Here is a 23,550-nt window from a genome sequence, read left to right as displayed (position 1 = left end):
ACCCCAAAGTTTGGCTTATGGTACCCAAGAGAAGCAAACTTCAAGCGTGTAGGATATTCGGACTCCGATTGGGCGGGAGACAAAGTGGAGGAAGTCCACTTCCGGAGGGTGCCAATTTCTTGGTTGCTCTTTGGCGAGTTGGTCTTCCAAGAAGCAAAGTTGTGTGTCTCTCTCGTCCACCAAAGCGGAGTATGTGGCGGCCGGTAGTTGTTGTGCACAACTCTTATGGATGAGGCAAACTTTAAAGGATTACGGTGTCATTTGTGACAAAGTGCCTCTTTGGTGTGACAATGAAAGTGCCATCAAGATTTCTCTCAACCCGGTGCAACACTTCAAGACGAAGCATATTGAGATTCGGTATCATTTCATCCGGGATCATATTAGGCGAGGGGAGATCGAGCTCAACTATGTCAACACTCATGATAACCTTGTAGATATTTTCACGAAGGCCTTGGATGAAGCAAGATTTCGCAAGTTAAGGCATGAGCTAAATATCATTGATTCGAGCAATGTGACTCGAACCCTTGCACACCCCACCATACTCAACTTGATGTCTAGTTTAGGTGTAGGCATGGACATAGGGGGAGTGTTGTTCTCTCAATGAACTCTCCCCCCCCCCATTATGCATAAATTGATCAAATCTTTCACATTAGCCATTTTTATGGTACTTGTGCTTCAAAGACGAGTTTTGGTCATGGGCCCAAGGATAATTCTTCGCGGTGCCATACCAATTGACTCGAACATAGGTGGCTCTGGCCACCGCCCTCTCCTTGGAGAGGTTGTATCTCGTGTTTGGTCCTTGTTGTCTCTTGCCTTTATTTCTTCGTGCCGAGCTTGTGCTGTGGTGTCTCATTTTGTTAGCTCTTTCGTGTGTTCGTTTGCTTGAAGGTTGCATTGCCAAGGCCCCCTTTCTTCTCTTTTCGAAACTTGTGTTTTCTTGGGATCATGGTACTACCGTGGCCTGCCACGGTACTACCGCGGGAACACGGTACTACCGCAACCAGCATGGCAGTAATTTTTTACTGCCGCTGGTAGAGCCGTAGTACCACCCACGGCGTGGTACTTCCGCCTGAGCGGTACTACCGCAATGACGCGCGGTACTACCGCGTCGTAGCGAGCGCATGGGGGTTAAGAGCGGGCAGGGGGAGTTCCAACTCCCCCATACCCATTCACTCTTTCTCCCCATGCCGCCTCTCTCTCTCCTGCCCAAGAACGGCGTCGGAGGCCCTCGCCGGATCTCCATCTCCGGCCGCTCTCCTCGGATTCCGACCGGTGGGATCGTTCCCCACCACTTCCTCCTGCCATGGAACAAGGTTTCTCCCCAAATCCCTCTCTCTTTGGTTCGTTCTTTTGCTTCTAGGTTTTTGGGGAGATGCATGTTGTTCTTGAGATTTTAGGCCAAATCTATGCAAGAGTAGGCTGTAGGAGAGTAGTAATGCGTAGAGTTTGTACTTGCTATGTTGCCCCGTGATAGATCTGATCAACCGTAGTACCGCGTCGTTGTCACGGTTGTGCTCAGATCCAATTGTGGATTCGGATCTGCCGCCGTGCGGTACTACCGCGCGAGGCGCGGCACTAAAAGTTTACTGCCGCTCTGAGACACGGTACTACCGTGCCACCCTGGCACGGTACTACTGTGACTAGGAGCAGCACTAAAATTTTAGTACCACATAGCCTTGCGATACTACCGTTTTTGTCAAATCTCTCTTGTGGCAATTATCAAGTGCGAGTTCTATTTGTTTCAGCTGTTTTGCTGTGGTCTTTGCATTGATCCTTCTCGCTTTTCGTGCGTGTTTTGTGTTTTGTGTCTTAGGTGGTGGCTCTGGTGCCCCTGCTCGCCGTTCCAATCCCAGTCGTGACACGGGCTTCAAGCGTCTGCGCAACCAAGACGAAGCTCCAGAGGGCTCCAATGCCCCCAAGCGCAATGTCAAGACCTCTGCTAGCAAGTACAAGGAACCCGCAAAGGGCATGGACGAGATACCCCTTGCTGAGTTTATCTCTCGAAGGAAGATCAACCCGTATGTGAATCCCCGGGCCAACTTCAGAGGGAATGAATTGTTTTGGACCAAGCAGCAGACTCTCATTTATCTGGATGTGATCAAGGCCAAGCAAAACACCTATGTGGATGTGCACTTGATTGACATGCATCACATGAAGCAGGATAAGCACTGTGCTTACTTTGGTGAGGCTCTGGACCTGGTGGAGCAATTTGGCATTGAGCATGTGATCTCTTTCCACCTGGACTATGACCCTGAGATTGTTGCACGGTTCTTTGCGTTGGTCCACTTCCATCCTGATGAGGAACGCAACTTGACCTGGATGACTAACGGAAAACAAATGACTGCTACATGGAAGGACTTCATGGATGTGCTTCAGGTTCCTGATGAGGGGCTCAACACGCCCGTTGGTGTTCGCCCTCATGCCAACTCCGAGTCAGCTAACAAGAACAAGCTCCAGCAGTATTATGTTGAGAAGTTGCTTCCCAGTGGCAAGAAGGCGTGGGTGCTGAACCCTTTCCTGGACATCATGCACCAGATCTTCCGCAACTCCCTCTTCCCTCGCATTGGTGACAAGGACAAGGTGCATGCCTACCTTGTGGATATGCTGCTCCTTTGTGAGGAGGCGCGTCTCTCTTAGACCCAACCACTCGAGGTCTCCCATATCATGTGGTGCGAGCTTCGGTTTGTGGTGTTCAACCGTAAGGTACCCATCTATGGAACTTGCCGGTTTCTGTTGATCTCGAAGACTTGGGAGAAGCTCTATCCCAATGATGAGTTTCTTGACCCTGATCGGATCCGTCATGAGTCCATCAGACTCCGTGTCAAGCCCCAGTGGGCCAACACTACTACTCGTGCTGAGGCTGAGGCTGCTAGGATGGAAGCGGATGAGGATGAGATTGAGGAGGAGGACGCGGATGAGGACCGTTCTGCTGGGTATACCCCTACCTCTACTGAGCCCTCATGGGCTAAGAAGCTGAAGGCCAAGATGAAGGCCTTGTTCTGCATGCAGGCAAAGGGGCAGTACCGGACTCACGTTGCCTCCAAGGAGAGTCGCCGCCGCGACAAAAAGATCATGAGGGTTTTTGGAGAGGAAGTTTCCGGCGGCTCCGAGGAGCACATTACTCCAGAGGCTGAGTGGATGGAAAAACAAGGCTTCAAGTGGACTGATTCTGAGGAGGAGCCCATCCCCGCCACCGAGTCTGACGAGGAGCGTGTGAGTGATTACTCAGCTTGAGCCACCACTTGTGTTGTAGGTGTCCTCTCTGTCTTTTTGGCGTCTCGATGCCAAAGGGGGAGAGAGTGTAGGATTTGCGAGTCGTGTTTGTTTCGTTGTGTCGTTTGCTTTCATTCCGTTGAACCTCATTTGCTTTGGTTTGGTTTGCGCTTGTGAGACTTATCTATCATATGATGTAAGACATATGCCTTCTATCGTACCTTATTGAGCTTATGCTATCTTGTGCTAGTTATATTATGCTCATGTTTACTATCTTGCTTAGTGTTGCCTTGTTGTTGCAAGATATGCCTTGTCTATAAAATATAGGGGGAGTGCTGATCCTAGTATGTGTGCCGTGCAGTCCAAAGCACTTATCTAGATAGCACACATCTAGGGGGAGCCCGTCGATATTTTATAGATGTGGGGTTTGCCCTTGTTCATTTTATCTCCTTTTGTGCAAATCCCGTATTGTCATCAATCCACCAAAAAGGGGGAGATTGTAAGGGCATATTTATTCCTTAGTTATTTTGGTGATTGATGACAATGCTTTTGCGGACTAATCATGTGCATTGAGTTTTTCAGACATCTCATCACTAGGCACAAGATGATTTTGTGCCCCTCGAAGACTATTGAAGATGGTGTTTCTCTACGTTTCTTTTCGGTGGATTTGAGTCATAGGAAAGTCGTACTATTAAGAGGGGGTCCACTTTGGAAAGGTTAGGGTGGAATCATCACGTACACGTCTACTCCTTTTGCTCCTCCTTTCCTTTGGCTCATTGGAGCATCCTCCATCTTTTCTCGTCCATGCAAGTTGTCGTGGTTGTTGAGCTTGGGCATGGCGGTAGTACCGCAGGCCCTTGCAGTAGTACCGAGCCCAGGCGTGGTAGTACCGCAAGAGCCCACAGTAGTACCGCTCCTTGGGAGCGGCAGTACTGTGACCCCAGGCCAGGTGCTGCTGCGGTCGCGGTAGTAGGGGCGAACGTAATTTTTTACATCCGCGCCCTACGCGGTAGTACCGTGCGTTCTGGCCTGGCTCAGCAGCGTGCGCGGCAGTAAGAGCGGATGTAATTTTTTACATCCGCACCCCGCGCGGTAGTACCACTCCTGGCTTACGGTACTACCGTGTCGGATTTTTGCATTGACTCCAACTCAACGGAAGTTGCCACGGATGTATTTTTATATGTCCATGCCTTCCCAAAATCTGGTACATCCCTGCCTTGCGGTAGTACCGCAAGGGGGAGCAGTAGTACCGCGCCAGCGGTTCTACCGCCCTCTGCTTCAGTGCATTTGGGCTGTCCTGGTCTGTGCTGCTCGGGCGGTAGTACCGCGGAGCCCTACGATAGTACCGCGTGCCCGTGCGGTAGTACCGCATCCCTGGCGCGGTAGTACCGTGCTGCGCAGGCTGAGTTGGTGGATAACGGTTGGATTTGTCCCTCCACTATATAAGGGGTGTCTTCTTCTCCGAGTTGACTACCTCTTCCATCCCTAAGCTCCATTGTTGCTCCAATCTCCATTTCGCCTGATCTCTCTCCCTAGCCAATCAAACTTGTTGATTTTCTAGGGATTGGTTGAGAAGGCCCCGATCTACACTTCCACCAAGAGAAATTTGATTCCCCCCAGTAATCCCTTGCGGATCTTGTTACTCTTGGGTGTTTGAACACCCTAGACGGTGGAGGTCACCGCGGAGCCATATTCCATTGTGGTGAAGCTTCGTGGTGTCGTTGGGAGCCTCCAATTAAGTTGTGGAGATTGCCCCAACCTTGTTTGTAAAGGTCTGGTCGCCGCCTTCAAGGGCACCAATAGTGGAATCACGACATCTCGCATTGTGTGAGGGCGTGAGGAGAATACGGTGGCCCTAGTGGCTTCTTGGGGAGCATTGTGCCTCCACACCGCTCTAACGGATACGTACTTCCCCTCAAAAGGAAGGAACTTCGGTAACACATCCTCATCGTCATCGGCTCCACTCTTGGTTATCTCGTGCCTTTACTTGTGCAAGCTTATTTGTGTTATATCCCTTGCTTGCTTGTGTGCTTTATAGGTTGCCCACCTAGTTGCATATCTAGACAACCTAATTTGATGCAAAGTTTAAATTGGTAAAGAAAAGCTAAAAATTGTTAGTTGCCTATACACCCCCCCCCTCTAGTCAACTATATCGATCCTTTCACCTGGACTAGGGGGTCCTCGGGGATCCGGGTTGTGTGATGTGGGCCAGATTGATGGGCCGTGAAGATACAAGATCCAGGACCTTCCCCCGTGTCCGAATGGGACTCTCCTTTGCATGGATGGCAAGCTTGACGTCCGGATGTATAGTTTCCTTCTCCTGTAAACCGACCTTGTACAACCCTAGCCCCCTCCGGTGTCTATATAAACCGGAGGGTTTAGTCCGTAGAGGCAATCATAATCATACAGGTTAGTTATCTAGGGTTTAGCCATTACGATCTCGTGGTAGATCAACTCTTGTAACCCCTATATTCATCAAAGTCAATCAAGCAGGAAGTAGGGTATTACCTCCATTAAGAGGGCCCGAACCTGGGTAAACATCGTGTCCCCGCCTCCTGTTACCTTCGATCCTTAGATACACAGTTCGGGACCCCCTACCCGAGATCTGCCAGTTTTGACACCGACGGCCGCCATCATCCCCTGCCTGGGCTTCGCCCCGTGGAGCTCTGGTGGCGGTGAGGAGAGGGCGGCGGTGGCTTGAAGCCCTAGATTAGATCAGGAGGGAGGGGGTCAAGGAGAGGGGCGGAGACGGCTCAAGGAGAGGGGTCCGTGGGCTCGCATACGTGATGGGAGAAGATCACAATCTAGATCATGAGCTAGGGTTAGTGAAATTTGCCCCGTCGCCTCTCTCGCCCGCTCTTTTGGGCCACCCGACTTTCTTCCTTCTCCCATCTATACATACTCCTGGCGCCTCTGAATCACCAGGGCCCCTCCTCTGCCCCGGAATTGTCGTCCCTATCACAGCATGGTATGGCCGTGTGAGTAGAAACATAGTACTCCATATGATGCCAAAATATTTGAGCAGTAGTTCTCATGTATATGTCCCCATGCATGTAAATTGAATCCGTATACATGTGCCAGCAGCAGACTAACAGTATAGGTGGACCTTAACTGTAATTAGATACAGTACTTGATTTGATTAATTAGGCAATTCTTCAGTCGACTCATAACATTTTCAGATCTGCCATACTTATCTTCTTTTCAAATTTTCTTTAACACATTATATTAGATGGTCAAGTTTTTTTTATAGACGAAGTACAACAATGTTGCAGAAATTCTCTACAACATAAAGTTTAATCTTATCCAACCATGTTATTTTGGTGACCTCTCCTGTTTCAATGCATCTGAAAATTGATGATTTTCAGGTATTTTCTGTATGTTTAGCTAGAGTCTGGTCTACAAAAAAAAGTTTGTTGTAGAAGCTAGTGTTCTACTTGCATCAACTTGGTTTCTTTCAGATGATCAGGGGAGCTGCATGGTGCTCATTCATTTGCCTAAAGCAAAGAGATAGTATTGCCTGAATGCTTCAGTCGCAATGCACCTCTACCTCTGGTTCTAAAGTGATTGATGTATGTGTGGAGGAACAATCGCATATACAAGAGCTCGAAAATGTCAAAATTGAGAGCAGATGGCATTCTTTTTATGAATTGTGTAGAAAAAAACTTTCCCTATTTACCCAAAACCACCACACTTGGGGTTAGGGTAACAACTTAGGGGGTGTTGTTTCAGAAGTCCTAGGACTTTTTCTAGTCCTAGGGACTAATCAAAAAAGACTCTCCAATAGAGTCTTTTTCTAGTCCCTGTAGAAAAAGTCCCTCCCATTTGGTTTCTAGGGACTTTTTAAGGACTTTTTCTAGTCTCTGGGACTAAAAAGTCCCTAAACCAAACACCCCCTTAGTATCAGATTTGAACCAGGGCACAAAAAAACACCAAAATTGCACCTAATGCGTAACACGAAGCACCGATGCTAGAATTTGGTCGCGAAAACAGCAAAACCGATAAGTGGATCCCACCTGTCAGGCCGACGAGTAGCAGGTACCATCTACGGGGAGGATGGCGGCCGCGAGCAGTAGGGCCAAGCAAGAAGAGCTGGGTGATGGTAATCGATTCCTTTACCTGAACATGAACCAAACAAACTTGGGAAAAACTGATTACACCTCCTTAAAGGCTGTGATCTGATTACGTTAACGTTGCCTTTACCATTTCTGTAGCCAAACACATCCTAATTGTATGCAAGCACCACCTGTAAAGAGATCATTGGAAGTTAGGAACCCAAAAGCAAGCCGACTGAAGGAGGCCTTCCATTCGAACACCGCAAAACTCCGAAGAGTGTTCCCTGACAGAGCCACACAGAAAAGGCTACTTCATATGAATGGAAACAAGTCGCCAGGTATCCTTCAAACCCCTTTGGACTTGTCTCTGGAAGATACAGAGAAAAGATTTTACATAAGGTCAAGGTAATCAATTAGATCATGAAGAACGTGAGATAAATAGAATGTCTAGTGTATAGCTCACTGAACTGCTTGCCTGAATGTGAAAATAAGAAATTTCAGGAGCAAACTCAAAAGAAGCCGAAGAATTTCAACACAGGTTTTAGCTAGCTCTTCAACAACCTACATTAGGAACCAGCCCCCCGTTAGTGGCATACAGTAGATTTCCCATAAGAAAGAACCAGCCACACGAGTTAAGAGTTAAGAATTGCTATAGCTGAACCATGAGTTTGCATCTAAATTGGCAAGTGTTGCTGTGTATCCGTAGTTGTAAGTCATCAGTTCCCTTGCTAATGAAGACAAATTTGTACTGTTTTGTCATGTCAAAACCAGCCCTCTAATCAGAGGGCACTGGTAATTTATACTCCCTCCGTTCCAAATTACTCATCATGGTTTTAGTTCAGAACTAAAACCACGACGGGTAATTTGGAATGGAGGGAGTATAAACGAGGGGTGTGCAGACTGAATTGCAGCAACGGAACAACAAACAGTCAATAGATTGTATTTCTTTATTAGCTCATCGGCTCGTGAACTGTTCCGTGGAGTAACATAAATTGTTTCATCAACTTACCAATGCTAACATGCTGAAAATCTGAAGAATCATACTAGAATTTTTGCTCTGTTTCCCTTTGGAAAAGTATGGATGATGATAGCATTAATATTAGTGATAGTTGGTCCAAAAAAGTAGTAACAAAAAGTGCAGCAAGGTACCTTACTGTATTGAAACAGTATCCTTGTGTTCATTTTCTTCCTCTCAGCTGCCTCGCTCCTTATGGCCCAAGAATTCAGCTTGTGGCACTGCTTGTAAGTAAAGCCTTGAACCCAATTATGTCAACTCAGCAATGGTAACATGCTTATATGTGAATAGTCCAATCTACAATTAGTTGCAATATCTATACTAATCGCCTTGTTGTCTGTCTCCGCTTAGAAATCTGTGGATGATCAGGTGAAACCATTTGGACAGAACACTAGAAGTTGTGTCAGTATGCAGGCAAAACAAACAACATACTAGCAAGCAATGCAATTTTGGCTCCCCCTTTTATCTCTTTCATAAACCATCCTTAAGCCCCTCCTCACCGCCTCCCCCTCCGGCAAGAGCCGAGCGACCACCTGATAAATCCCCTCTCTTCAGTCTCCCTCCCCGTTTTCCTCCCGCCCCCGAGTAACCGCTCTCCCCACCATCTCCTTCCCCCCTCCGCCCTCCACAAGAACCTCAGCAAGAAACCAACCCGTCTTCCCCTCTGCTCCCCACCCACCCATCGTCGAGAGATGGACGACGTGCAGCGGACCGAGGCCCTGCTCCTGGCGGCGCGCTTCCTGACGGGAGGCGCCGCCAACTTCGCCGTCGCCTTGCCCAAGACTGCTCTGCCCGCCGCAGCCGCGCAGCTGGCCCAGCGTGCTCGGGAGATCGCAGATTCTGCGGACGAGTCTGAGTTCGACAGCTCCGGCCTGCGCGCCGCCGCCGACATGCTGTCGCAGGCAGACGCGGGCAGCAGGCCCCGGGCCATCACGGACCTGCTGCGGGAGTGCTTCCTGTTGTAGGGGCTCGCGGCCGGGAGAGCCGCGGCTGCTTCGGAGGGCCTCAGGCGAGGCATCCTGGACTTGGCGATGGCCGGGGGGACCCTCCTCCGCGTCCTCCCGACCCGCCGTTGGGATTTCTTGCTCGCGGCGGAGATGGCGCAGGATCGTGAGGAGGCCCGCGAGAGGGACGGGGCCCGCGAGGACGAGGCCGCGCCCGCGACGGCCAAGGTGGTTGCTGACGCCGCGACGGCGAAGGGGGCTCCTGAGGCCCCGACGGCGGCGGGATGGTGGTCGCGGCTCGCGAGCCGGTTCTCCAAGAAGAAGAGGCTGAGCGGCGGCGAGGAGACGGACCCCGAAGCTCAGTCGCTGCTAGCACGCAGCCAGCCTGACCCCAGCCCCAGCCCCAGCCGCTCCCCCTCGGTGAGTAGTTCTCGAGTCTTCAGATGACATGATAAGAATCTACCGATGTGAATGCATACACAAATCCAACATCAGAAACGTGAGCTCAGATTATATTGGCTCGATAAGCCAACATTTGATCTTATACAGCTGATTCTGTTGATATGTCAACATGAAGTCAGTTACAGTATATTTCTGTCGCAAGATATATGAATAGTGGATATCAGTTGCGTGTACAATAACATGGCATTATCTATTGCCATTTCTCAGATTATGGTTCCAATTTTTGCATAGTTTTGAGATGATGGTTTGTGCACGGCTCTTGACATATCTAGTTTTACTGTTGCGCGTCATGTTCACATTCAGGTTTACCCATTAAAATAATTTGCATTAGTGCTCAACAATGCAAGAGTTGTATCTTTAGGAACGTGAACTTCCTATTAGAGTTGAATTTTGTGCAATGGTGGAAGATTCTTTTTTCTAGGGAGCAAGAGTAGAAGATGTTGTTCGTTAGAGGATAGAATATTGCAATATTTCCTCTGTCTGTCTCGCATCTAATCGTGATGTGATAAGGAAACTGTCATGAAATTATTTGTATCAATATATTGATTATGGTTTAATTTTTAACATATCTCCCCACCACATACATCTATCATCACATTATAATTCAGATTGTTAGAATTTTACCAAATGTTTCTACCAACCAGGTTTTCTCGAACATTTTACACATTTCTTTCCTTGAGATGGACATGCTTTCATGGTCTAGTTCATATGATGATGGAATGCTAGTAGCAGCAAATCCAAACAGCTGATGTATGATCAGTGTTTGTATGTCAAGTTCCGCTTTGGTTCATAGTATTTTTGGTCTTAAAAAGAAACTCCAAGCTAGCAGTAGTACTATTTTATCTACACTAGGTGGTGCTAGATTGCTAGATGATCAGTGTTCAGAGAAGAGATATCAAATAACTTCTTTGCTGTGTAGCAGTAGATGTTTCTTTTGAATTGAGGGTTATTACTCTGAAGTACAGTACCAGATAATCAGCTGGAGTAATATTGCCATATTGGCGTTGACTTTGAGCAGGACTCGTCGCCGCCATGGGGCAACTGGCTCAGTGTCCAGATGTTTGCGCTCTCTGGGTCGATGTGCCTGCTTCCGTACATGGGTCCTGCCGCGCTGCTCGGTAAAGACTATTCAGATAACTACAGGTGGTGGGTTCACCTTGTATTTCAGATAGTGTTTTGCTTGGTGGTCGTGGGAGTACCCTGCGCCTTGTCCGGACGGTCACGGATCGAGGAGCAGTATGCCCGTTTCGCCGCTCACCTCGGGATGTTGGGTATGTGCGTTTTCTTCTTCTTGTCTCACGGCCACCAATACAGTTTCTTTGATTCAGAGTTTTTGGGATGAACTAATGGTTATGTGATAATAGGTATCACCGTGGACATCATCATGTTCTCTCACTGGATGCTGGCCGCCAATGCCCTGTACACCATGTGGGCTTTCCTAGTGCTGGCCAGCCTATGCTTCCTCGTGTATTGGATAGTGGATATGGGTACGAATTCTTGCCTCTCTTGCTCTTTATACTGTTTATTTGTGTGTACATTTGCGAAATTTGTACTAACCCTTTTGCATGAATGTCAAATGCAGTGTTGTATGGTAGGCGAGGTATAAGCAACTAGGAGAACAAGCAGCAAGCAGGCACTGGAAGCTGCTTTCATGCAAGAAGATGCACCGTCAGCAATCAAACGACAAATGTGTGCTCTTCTCAATTTTGAATGTGGCCGCAAGGGTTGAAGCTTCGGGCTTCTTTGAAATGAATGTGTGATACTGATGCATGTAGTTTGATCCATGGAAACTTGTCTTTTGCTTTTTCTCTCTTGAAGGCAAGCTATAAACTGCTTATGTGAATTCTTCACTTTTTCTAGATAATTGAAGTACATTCGGACCCCCGATTTCTGTCAATTTAGGTTTGAACCGCCTTTAACTTGCCTACCACCTAAACATATGCATAACATGATAAACCTGACACCAAAAGCCCCGAGACTAAATGCAGTAGAGTTGACACCCCGGTTGCAAATCTGGGATAGCAGAATGATGACAAATATAAGGGAACAATGTAGGTTCTGTATGCAAACGATTCACCACAAGATTTTCTAGGATATGATTCAATACAAAATGAATGTATGCTTTACCCCTCATAACGCAAATTTTACACTGAAAAGTTCCTGTTAATCACTGATATGATCTAGGACGGAGTAGGTGTCTGCATAACTTCATGTGTTAAGCACCAAAAGAATCCTGCCGGCACGAGAGAAAGGATCAAAAGAAGTATCATTGTAAAGGTGTCCTGCAATTCTTGATTCTGGTACACAAACCGCGCCACCAAGAGCCAAACCGCCCATGCGATGCCACCTGTGAGTGTAAAACCCTGGGAAATCATGGTGAATCTGTCAGAGCGCATGCATAATCGCGCACCACTCGGTGAGATTTACCGGCGCCGATTCCCATCATACATAATACAACGAGCTGAATAACTAGCGAGTAAATTCAGGCATTGAGTATGTTCGGTTCAACCACTGAATATTTGAAACGTCTGTGAACTCTGCAGAGCTATAGTAAGATAAGAGGATCGACCAAGGAAGGAGATGTACTATTACGTACCCTGATGAAGATTGACCAGAATTTTATCTGGGCGGCGGTCCGCCGTGGTGGCCGGCCTTCTTCCATCCCGCGGAAGGAAAGGTCCCCCTGGATCGCTGGAGTTCCCGGCGGCTGCAACAACGGAGCAGAGCGAGATTGGTCGCGTTGACGGGACGATTTCATCAGAAGCAGGTGACTACCGGCTAAAAACGGGAATCCAGCCATGGATGGAGCCCGCCGGCGCCTGACGTCAAGTCGTCAACAGAGGAGATTTTATGGTTTCAGATAGGTCGATGAGGAGTCTTTCTTGTAGAGAGAAGAGAGGTCGTCCTCGGCTTGACTTCATGGTTTCTAGTATAATTGATCTTGTTTCGGCTTTCTTTCTTTTTTTTCAAAATCGGAGGAGTCCAAATGCCTCTATCAATTACAGTAATTAATAATTTCGCATTTTTTACAGTAATTAAGAAGAATATAATTGTCCATCGAATTAACAAAAAATTGAGTGAAAACCGTTACAACAAACACAAGTCACACCCATGCAACATGACCGTGCATGTTGCACCACCGGACGGCATGGCCACCGAGGCACACTAAACACATGCCGCCAAGAAGAAATATGCTATCGAGGTCGGAACAAGTGTCATCATCATACTTATCTCGTGACAAGTCACTCAATTTCACCATCGACCCCCCGCCAAAGAAAAAATCACCATAGACAACCATGAAGTGGGTTCTCATCACGAAAGCCACACAAGAATCCACACCGGCCCATGTCAAATAGCCGAACACCCCCGCTAGTAGCTAAGCATCTCTTATTCGAAGGCGAGCAGTGGAAGACAAATATGCAATGTCTGTGCACCGCATAGGATCACCACCACTAGGTGCCCATCACCTGTCATTGTCACTGCCTAGACGACACCACCATAGCCCCTGATTGCACAACAATGAAAAAAAAGCGTGGAGACCCGCAAACCCACCGGAAACCCGACTACCGTAAACCTTGTCGCGGCTCAAGCACCGCTCAACACCGTCGTAGTTCTTGCACAAGGCACCACGCTAACTCCACGTCGTCCGACGGACACCTGCCAACCGCGATGTCACACACATCAAGTCCTAGGTATGGTCAAGAAGGTCACGTCTTTTTGAGAATACGCACCAAAGGGAAGGGCTACATGGGAGACCACGTTGTCTGACCCTACTGGTGTTGAGGGATTTACATAAGTCCTAGCAGTGGTACTAGAGGGAGTGCGTGGAATTTATAGTCGATGAGACGTCTTGTTAGGAGACCACACATAACACAAAGTCACACGACATACACAGGTTCAGGCCCCCAATGCGGGTAAAAGCCTGACTTCCCCCCCTTAGTATTTTCCTTACACATGTGGAAACATGAAGTGGATGAGGGCAGCGACGCTAGGGTTTTTCCCAAGCAGCTCCTGAAGCGACACATGCAACAGGGTGGTTTTTTTCCCTCATGTTGAACTTTTTCACTTGAACTGTTGGAAATATGCCCTATAGGCAATAATAAATTGGTTATTATTATATATTTCATTGTTCATGATAATCGTTTATTATCCATGCTAGAATTGTATTGATAGGAAACTCAGATACATGTGTGGATACATAGACAACACCATGTCCCTAGTAAGCCTCTAGTTGACTAGCTCGTTGATCAATAGATGGTTACGGTTTCCTGACCATGGACATGGGATGTCGTTGATAACGGGATCACATCATTAGGAGAATGATGTGATGGACAAGACCCAATCCTAAGCCTAGCACAAAGATCGTGTAGTTCGTATGCTAAAGCTTTTCTAACATCAAGTATCATTTCCTTAGACCATGAGATTGTGCAACTTCCGGATATCGTAGGAGTGCTTTGGGTGTGCCAAACGTCACAACGTAACTGGGTGGCTATAAAGGTACACTACAGGTATCTCCGAAAGTGTCTGTTGGGTTGGCACGAATCGAGACTGGGATTTGTCACTCCGTGTAAACGGAGAGGTATCTCTGGGCCCACTCGGTAGGACATCATCATAATGTGCACAATGTGACCAAGGAGTTGATCACGGGATGATGTGTTACGGAACGAGTAAAAAGACTTGCCGGTAACGAGATTGAACAAGGTATCGGGATACCGACGATCGAATCTCGCGCAAGTATCGTACCGCTGGACAAAGGGAATTGAATACGGGATTGATAGAATCCTCGACATCGTGGTTCATCCGATGAGATCATCGTGGATCATGTGGGAGACAACATGGGTATCCAGATCCCGCTATTGGTTATTGACCGGAGAATGTCTCGGTCATGTCTGCATGGTTCCCGAACCCGTATGGTCTACACACTTAAGGTTCGATGACGCTAGGGTTATAGGGAAAGTATGTACGCGGTTACCGAATGTTGTTCGGAGTCCCAGATGAGATCCTGGACATCACGAGGAGTTCCAGAATGGTCCGGAGGTAAAGATTGATATATAGGAAGTATGGTTTTGGCCACCGGAAGTGAACCGGGCATCACCGGTAGTGTACCGGGACCACCGGAGGGGTCCGGGGGTCCACCAGGTGGGGCCACCAGCCCCGGAGGCATACATGGGCCAATAGTGGGAAGGGACCAGCCCCTAGGTGGGCTGGGGCGCCTCCCCACCAAGGCCAATGCGCCACAAGAGGAGAGGGGGCAAACCCTAGGCGCAGATGGGCCCTAAGGCCCCCCTAGGTGCGCCCCCCTCTTCCTCCCCTTGGCCGCCTCCCAGATGGGATCTGGGGGCTGCCGCCACCCCTAGGGAGGGAACCCTAGGTGGGGGCGCAGCCCCTCCCCTCCCCCTATATATACTTGAGGTTTGGGGTTGCCCAACACATGTGATTTGCTTTCCCTGTTGGCGCAGCCATACCCCTCTCCCTCCTCGTCTCTCGTAGTGCTTGGCGAAGCCCTGCTGGAGTCCCGCGCTCCTCCACCACCACCACGCCGTCGTGCTGCTGCTGGATGGAGTCTTCCCCAACCTCTCCTTCTCCCCTTGCTGGATCAAGGCGTAGGAGATGTCACCGGGCTGTACGTGTGTTGAACGCGGAGGTGCCGTCCATTCGACACTAGGATCATCGGTGATTTGGATCACGATGAGTACGACTCCATCAACCCCGTTCACTTGAACGCTTCCGCTTAGCGATCTACAATGGTATGTAGACGCACTCTCCTTCCCCTCGTTGCTAGATTACTCCATAGATTGATCTTGGTGATGCGTAGAAAATTTTGAATTTCTGCTACGTTCCCCAACAGTGGCATCATGAGCTAGGTCTATGCGTAGTTTCTATGCACGAGTAGAACACAAAGCAGTTGTGGGCGTTGATTTTGTCAATTTACTTGCCGTTACTAGTCTTATCTTGATTCGGCGGCATTGTGGGATGAAGCGGGCCGGACCAACCTTACACGTACGCTTACGTGAGACCGGTTCCACTGACTGACATGCACTAGTTGCATAAGGTGGCTGGCGGGTGTCTGTCTCTCCCACTTTAGTCGGATCGGATTCGATGAACAGGGTCCTTATGAAGGGTAAATAGAAATTGGCAATTCACGTTGTGGTTTTGGCGTAGGTAAGAAACGTTCTTGCTAGCAACCTATAGCAGCCACGTAAAAACTTGCAACAACAATTAGAGGACGTCTAACTTGTTTTTGCAGCAAGTGTTTTGTGATGTGATATGGCCAAAGGATGTGATGAATGATATATGTGATGTATGAGATGATCATGTTCTTGTAATAGGAATCACTACTTGCATGTCGATGAGTGTGACAACCGGCAGGAGCCATAGGAGTTGTCTTAATTTATTTATGACCTGCGTGTCAACATAAACGTCATGTAATTACTTTACTTTATTGCTAACCGTTAGCTGTAGTAGTAGAAGTAATAGTTGGCGAGACAACTTCATGAAGACACGATGATGGAGATCATGGTGTCATGCCGGTGATGATGATCATCATGGAGCCCCGAAGATGGAGATCAAAAAGGAGCAAAGTGATGATGGCCATATCATGTCACTATTTGATTGCATGTGATGTTTATCATGTTTTACATCTTATTTGCTTAGAACGACGGTAGCTTAAATAAGATGATCCCTCAATAAAATTTCAAGAAAGGTGTTTCCCCTAACTGTGCACCGTTGCGAAGGTTCGTTGTTTCGAAGCACCACGTGATGATCGGGTGTGATAGATTCTAATGTTCGAATACAACGGGTGTAAGCCAGACTTACACAGCAAAAACACTTAGGTTGACTTGACGAGCCTAGCATGTACAGACATGGCCTCAGAACATGGAAGACCGAAAGGTCGAGCATGAGTCGTATAGAAGATACGATCAACATGAAGATGTTCACCGATGATGACTAGTCCGTCTCACGTGATGATCGGACACGACCTAGTTGACTCGAATCATGTTTCACTTAGATGACTAGAGGGATGTCTATCTGAGTGGGAGTTCATTAAATATTTTGATTAGATGAACTCAATTATCATGAACATAGTCAAAAGGTCTTCGCAAATTATGTCGTAGCTCGCGCTTCAGTTCTACTGTTTAGATATGTTCCTAGAGAAAATTTAGTTGAAAGATATTGTAAGCAATGATGCGGACTAGGTCCGTAGTCCGAGGAGTGTCCTCACTGCTACATAGAAGGCTTACGTTTTTTATGCACCGCTCGATGTGAAAACCCCTACAATGTCGTCTGTGGATGTTGTGAACACCTAACAGACACATCCTGATGACTACTTGATAGTTTAGTGCACCATACTTCACGGCTTAGAATCGGGATTCCAATGACATTTTGAACGCCATAGAACATATAAGATGTTCCAAGAGCTGAAATTGGGATTTCAGGCTCATGCCCATGTTGAGAGGTGTGAGACCTCTAACAAGTTCTTTTGCCAACAAGATGGAGGAGAATAGCTCAGCTAGTGAGCATGTGCTCAGAATGTCTGGGTGCTACAATCACTTAAATCAAGTGGGAGTTAAACTTCCAGATAAGATAGTGATTGATAGAGTTCTCTAGCCACTATCACTAAGCTACTAGATCTTCGTGATGAACTATGACATGCAAGGGATGGAATTGATCCCGGAGCTGTTCGCGGTGCTTAAGACCGCAAAAGGTAGAAATCAAGAAGGAGCATCAAGTGTTGATGGTTTAACAAGACCACTGGTTTCAAGAAGGGCAAGGGCTAGAAGGGAAACTTCATGGATGGCAAACCAGTTGCCGCTCCAGTGAAGGAACCCAAGGTTGAACCCAAACCCGAGACTAAGTGCTTCTATTGTAAGGGGAACGGTCACTGGTAGCGGAATTACCCCAAATGCATGGTAGATAAGAAGGCTGGCAACTTCAACAAAGTATATACGTGTTATTAATGTGTACCTCACTAGTACTCCTGGTAGCACCTGGGTATTGGATACCGGTTCAGTTGCTATTATTGGTGACTTGAAGCAAAAGCTACGGACTAAACGGAGACTGGCTAAGGGCGAGGTGACGATGTGTGTTGGAAGTGTTTCCAAAGTTGATGAGATCACCATCGCACGCTCCATCTGCCTTCGGGATTAGTATTGAACCTAGATAAATGTTATCAGGTGTCTACGTTGAGCATGAATATGATTAGATCATGTTCATTGCAATACGGTCATTCATTTAAGTTAGAGAATAATGGTTATTCTGTTTACATGAATGATACCTTTCATGGTCATGCACCCTATGTGAATGGTTCATTGAATCTCGGTCGTGGTAATACACATGTTCACGCCAAAAGATGTAGAGTTAATAATGATAGTACCACTTTCTTGTGGCACTGCCGCTTAGGTCATATTGGCGTAAGATGCATGAAGAAACTCCATGTCGATGGATGTTTGGAGTCACTTGATTTTGAATCGCTTGACACATGCGAGCCATGCCTCATGGGCAGGATGACTAAGACCCCGTTTTCAGGTACAATGAAACGGGCAAGTGACTTGTTGGAAATCATGCATGCTGATGCGTGTGATCCAATGAAAATTGAAGCGTGCGGTGGATATCACTATTTTCTCATCTTCACTGACGATTTGGGTAGATATAGGTATATCTACTTAATGAAGCACAAGTCTGAAACGTTTGAAAAGTTCAAGCGTTTTCAGAGTGAAGTTAAGAATCATCATAACAATAAGATCATGTTCCTACGATCTGATCAAAAGAGGATTTTCTGAGTTATGAGTTTGGCAATCACTTAAGACATTGTGGAATTGTTTCACAGTTGAAGCCACCTGGAACACCACAAGGTAATGGTGTGTCCGAACGTCGTAATCGAACCCTATGAGATATGGTGCGATCTATGATGTCTCTTACCAATCTACCGTTTTCATTTTGAGGTTATGCGTTAGAGACAGCTGCATTCACTTTAGATAGGACACCATCTAAGTCCGTTGAGACGACGTCGTATGAACATTGGTTTGGCAAGAAACCAAAGTTGTTGTTTCTTAATATTTGGGGCTGCGATGCTTAAGGCTTCAGCCGGAGAAGCTCGAACCCAAAGCGGACAAACACATCTTCATAGGATACCCAAAGGTGATAGTTGGGTATACCTTCTATCTCAGATCCGAGGGCAAATTGTTTGTCGCTAAGAACGGGTCCTTTCTCGAGAAGGAGTTTCTCTCGAAAGAATTGAGTGGGAGGAAGATAGAACTTGATGAGGTTGTCGAACCTTTACTTCAACCAGAGAGTGATGCAACACAGAAAGATGTTTTCTGTGGCACCTACGTCTGTTGAATAGGAAGTTAATGATAGTGTTCATGAAGCTTCGGATCAAGTTGCTATCGAACCTCGTAGGTCGACAAGGATATGTACTACTCCTAAGTGGTACGGTAATCCTGTCTTAGATATCATGTTGTTAGACAACAATGAACCTACGAGCTATGGAGAAGCGATGGTGGGCCCGTATTCCGACAAATGGTTAGAAGCCATGAAATCCGAGATAGGATCCATATATCAGAACAAAGTATGGACTTTGGTGGACTTGCCCGATGATCGGCAAGCCATTGAGATAAATGGATCTTTAAGAAGAAGACGGACGTGGGCGGTAATGTTACCGTCTATGAAGCTCGACTTGTGGGAAAGAGTCTTTTCACAAGTTCAAGGAGTTGACTACGATGAGAATTTCTCACCCGTAGCGATGCTTAAGTCCGTCGGAATCATGTTAGCATTAGCTGTATTTTTCGATTATGAAATCTAACAGATGGATGTCAAAACAAGTTTTCTTACCAGTTTTCATAAGAAAAGTTGTATGTGATACAATAAAAGGTTTTGTCGATCCTAAGGATGCTAAAAGGTATGCTGGCTCCAGCAATCCTTCTATGGACTAGAGCAAGCATCTCGGAATCGGAATATATGTTTTGATGGAGTGATCAAAGCTTTTAGGTTTATACAATGTTTGCTAGAAACTTGTATTTACAAGAAAGTGAGTGGGAGCACTACAACATTTCTGATAAGTATATGTGGATGACATATTGTTGATCCGAAATAATGTAGAATTTCTGGAAAGCATAAACGGTTGTTTGAAGAGTGTTTTTCAAAGGAAGACCTGGATAAAGCTGCTTACATATTGGGCATCAAGATCTATAGAGATAGATCAAGACGCCTGATGATACTTTCAAAGAACGCACACCTTGACATGTTTTTGAAGGAGTTCAAAATAGATCAGTCAAAGAAGGGGTTCTTACCTGAGTTGTAAGGTGTGAAGTTGAGTAAGACTCAAAGCTTGACCACGGCAGAAGAAAGAGGAAGGACGAAGGTCGTCCCCTATGCTTTTGTCATTGGCTCTATACGGTATGCCATGCTAAAGTACCGCACCTGATGTGTGCCTTGCCACATGTCTGGCAAGAGGGTACAAAGGTGATCTAGGAGTAGATCACCAGATAGCGGTCAAAATTATCCTTAGAGGAATAAGGAAATGTTTCTCGGTTATGGAGGTGATAAAGAGTTCGACATAAAGAGTTACGTCGATGCAAGCTTAACACCTATCCGGATAGCTCTGAGTAGAGATACCGGATACGTATAATGGAGCAATAATTTGGAATAGCTCCAAGTGGAACGTGGTAGCAGCATCTACGATATGACATAAAGTTTTGCGAAATACATAGGGATCTGAATATGGCAAGACCCGTTGACTACAACCTCTCTCACAAGCATAACATGATCAAACCCAGAACTCTTTGAGTGTTTATCACATAGTGATGTGAACTAGATCATTGAGTCTAGTAGACTCTTGGATGTTGGTCACATGGCGATGTGACCTATGAGTGTTAATCACATGGCGATGTGAACTAGATTATTGACTCTAGTGCAAGTGGGAGACTGTTGGAAATATGCCCTAGAGGCAATAATAAATTGGTTATTATTATATATTTCATTGTTCATGATAATCGTTTATTATCCATGCTAGAATTGTATTGATAGGAAACTCAGATACATGTGTGGATACATAGACAACACCATGTCCCTAGTAAGCCTCTAGTTGACTAGCTCGTTGATCAATAGATGGTTACGGTTTCCTGACCATGGACATTGGATGTCGTTGATAACGGGATCACATCATTAGGAGAATGATGTGATGGACAAGACCCAATCCTAAGCCTAGCACAAAGATCGTGTAGTTCGTATGCTAAAGCTTTTCTAATGTCAAGTATCATTTCCTTAGACCATGAGATTGTGCAACTCCCGGATACCGTAGGAGTGCTTTGGGTGTGCCAAACGTCACAACGTAACTGGGTGGCTATAAAGGTACACTACAGGTATCTCCGAAAGTGTCTGTTGGGTTGGCACGAATCGAGACTGGGATTTGTCACTCCGTGTAAACGGAGAGGTATCTCTGGGCCCACTCGGTAGGACATCATCATAATGTGCACAATGTGACCAAGGAGTTGATCACGGGATGATGTGTTACGGAACGAGTAAAGAGACTTGCCGGTAACGAGATTGAACAAGGTATCGGGATACCGACGATCGAATCTCGGGCAAGTATCATACCGCTGGACAAAGGGAATTGAATACGGGATTGATAGAATCCTCGACATCGTGGTTCATCCGATGAGATCATCATGGATCATGTGGGAGCCAACATGGGTATCCAGATCCCGCTGTTGGTTATTGACCGGAGAGTGTCTCGGTCATGTCTGCATGGTTCCCGAACCCGTATGGTCTACACACTTAAGGTTCGATGACGCTAGGGTTATAGGGAAAGTATGTACGTGGTTACTGAATGTTGTTCGGAGTCCCAGATGAGATCCTGGACGTCACGAGGAGTTCCCGAATGGTCCGGAGGTAAAGATTGATATATAGGAAGTATGGTTTTGGCCACCGGAAGTGTTCCGGGCATCACCGGTAGTGTACCGGGACCACCGGAGGGGTCCGGGGGTCCACCAGGTGGGGCCACCAGCCCCGGAGGCATACATGGGCCAATAGTGGGAAGGGACCAGCCCCTAGGTGGGCTGGGGCGCCTCCCCACCAAGGCCCATGCGCCTCAAGAGGAGAGGGGGCAAACCCTAGGCGCAGATGGGCCCTAAGGTCCACCCTAGGTGCGCCCCCTCTCCCTCCCCTTGGCCGCCTCCCAGATGGGATCTGGGGGCTGCCGCCACCCCTAGGGAGGGAACCCTAGGTGGGGGCACAGCCCCTCCCCTCCCCCTATATATACTTGAGGTTTGGGGCTGCCCAACACATGTGATTTGCTCTCCCTGTTGGCGCAGCCCTACCCCTCTCCTCCTCGTCTCTCGTAGTGCTTGGCGAAGCCCTGCTGGAGTCCCGTGCTCCTCCACCACCACCACGCTGTCGTGATGCTGCTGGATGGTGTCTTCCCCAACCTCTCCTTCTCCCCTTGCTGGATCAAGGCGTAGGAGACGTCACCGGGCTGTACGTGTGTTGAACGCGGAGGTGCCGTCCGTTCGGCACTAGGATCATCGGTGATTTGGATCACGACGAGTATGACTCCATCAACCCCGTTCACTTGAACGCTTCCGCTTAGCGATCTACAATGGTATGTAGATGCACTCTCCTTCCCCTTGTTGCTAGATTACTCCATAGATTGATCTTGGTGATGCGTAGAAAATTTTGAATTTCTGCTACGTTCCCCAACATGAACATCTATGCATAATGTGACAATTAGGCACTGAAGGCATCACTGTTAACTAACATCAAAAGCTCCAAGACAAAATGCAGTAGAGTTGACATGCCCCATTGCAAATCTGAGTACCATGACCTTACCTCCATAAGGGCAACTCTAACCGATCCCCTATCTGGCACTAAGGGAGGATAAATTTGGTTATCCTCCCTTACGCCGCACCTAGCGGATCCCCTAAAATGATTAGTGGAGGATATATTATCCTTCTCCGTCTCAAAAAAAACCCGATCTCCCTAAATATCCTCATCGCACGCTCGGCTGAGGAATAGTGGCGCCTCCTCTCTCGCCTCCTCTTTCCTGCCACAGCCGCCTCCACGCCCCGCCGCTGCCACTGATGACCGAACCACCCACCAGAATGGATACCCTGGACCCGCCAGCCACCGTCGCTAGCTTGTCGCCGCCAGAAACGACCCCCGTGCGGTCGCCCGCGCTGAAGAAGAGCTTGGGGATAAAGAAAGTCGACCGAGTTCAAGCTCCGGCTCCAACCATGGCAAAGCCTGCCGGGGTGGAAAGCCCTCTTCGGTGACGGTGTGCCGCCCTCCTGCTGCTCCCCCCGCATCTAAACGAGCAAGAAAACCAATGGTGGTGGCACCGTCCCTCGCTGAGGAGGCCACGAAGAGGAAGAAGAAAAAGGCCACAACGGCGTCCCGCCCACGGTTGGCGCCTCGTGCATCGTCTCTAGCGACACCTTCCGGCACTGCTCCGGCGCGTCTGATGGCGGCAGCCGGCAAGAAAGGTCACGACCACCAAGTGTTCGACGTAATGCTTACAAGGTAAAAACTTCAACATTTTGGCCGGACGGTGATTGTTGGTAGCCGATGGTGATGTACTTTGCTTGTTTTGTTGTTGTAGTGCGAAGATGAACACAGCTGAACTTTTAGCATCTTTGGAGTATGTAACATCCCGAGAATCATGCCACAATAATCTCCCCTCTAATCTTGCCAAGTCATCATGTTTCTCAAGCTTAAGTGCCACTTGCTCAAATTCAAACCCAAATTAAAATTAAAATTGAAAGTCAAATTTCTATTTCTTCAAACTGTCCAAAACATGTTCGTTGGGTTGCAAATAATCACTAAGTATTTTTCATCTAGAAACCAATATTATCTTTAATACTAAATTACC

At 47.4% G+C, this 23,550-nt stretch overlaps 1 long non-coding RNA gene and 1 pseudogene across 1 annotated transcript; one reads left to right on the top strand and one right to left on the bottom strand.

Annotated features, from left to right (window-relative positions):
• The first annotated feature begins 8,810 nt into the window (after positions 1 to 8,810).
• On the top strand, positions 8,811 to 11,650 carry LOC123130940 (uncharacterized; annotated as a pseudogene).
• A 108-nt stretch (positions 11,651 to 11,758) lies between these two features.
• Positions 11,759 to 12,575, bottom strand: LOC123130941 (uncharacterized). The gene is made up of 2 exons (XR_006464036.1): positions 12,283 to 12,575; positions 11,759 to 12,049 (listed from the first exon to the last, which is right to left on the bottom strand). It is a non-coding gene; the product is annotated as an uncharacterized lncRNA (long non-coding RNA).
• Positions 12,576 to 23,550: the final 10,975 nt, after the last annotated feature.

Source organism: Triticum aestivum, chromosome 6A (genome assembly GCF_018294505.1).
Source record: "Triticum aestivum cultivar Chinese Spring chromosome 6A, IWGSC CS RefSeq v2.1, whole genome shotgun sequence".
NCBI lineage: Eukaryota > Viridiplantae > Streptophyta > Magnoliopsida > Poales > Poaceae > Triticum > Triticum aestivum.
Note: the sequence above shows the minus strand (reverse complement) of the source record. Positions and strands in the feature narration are given on the sequence as shown.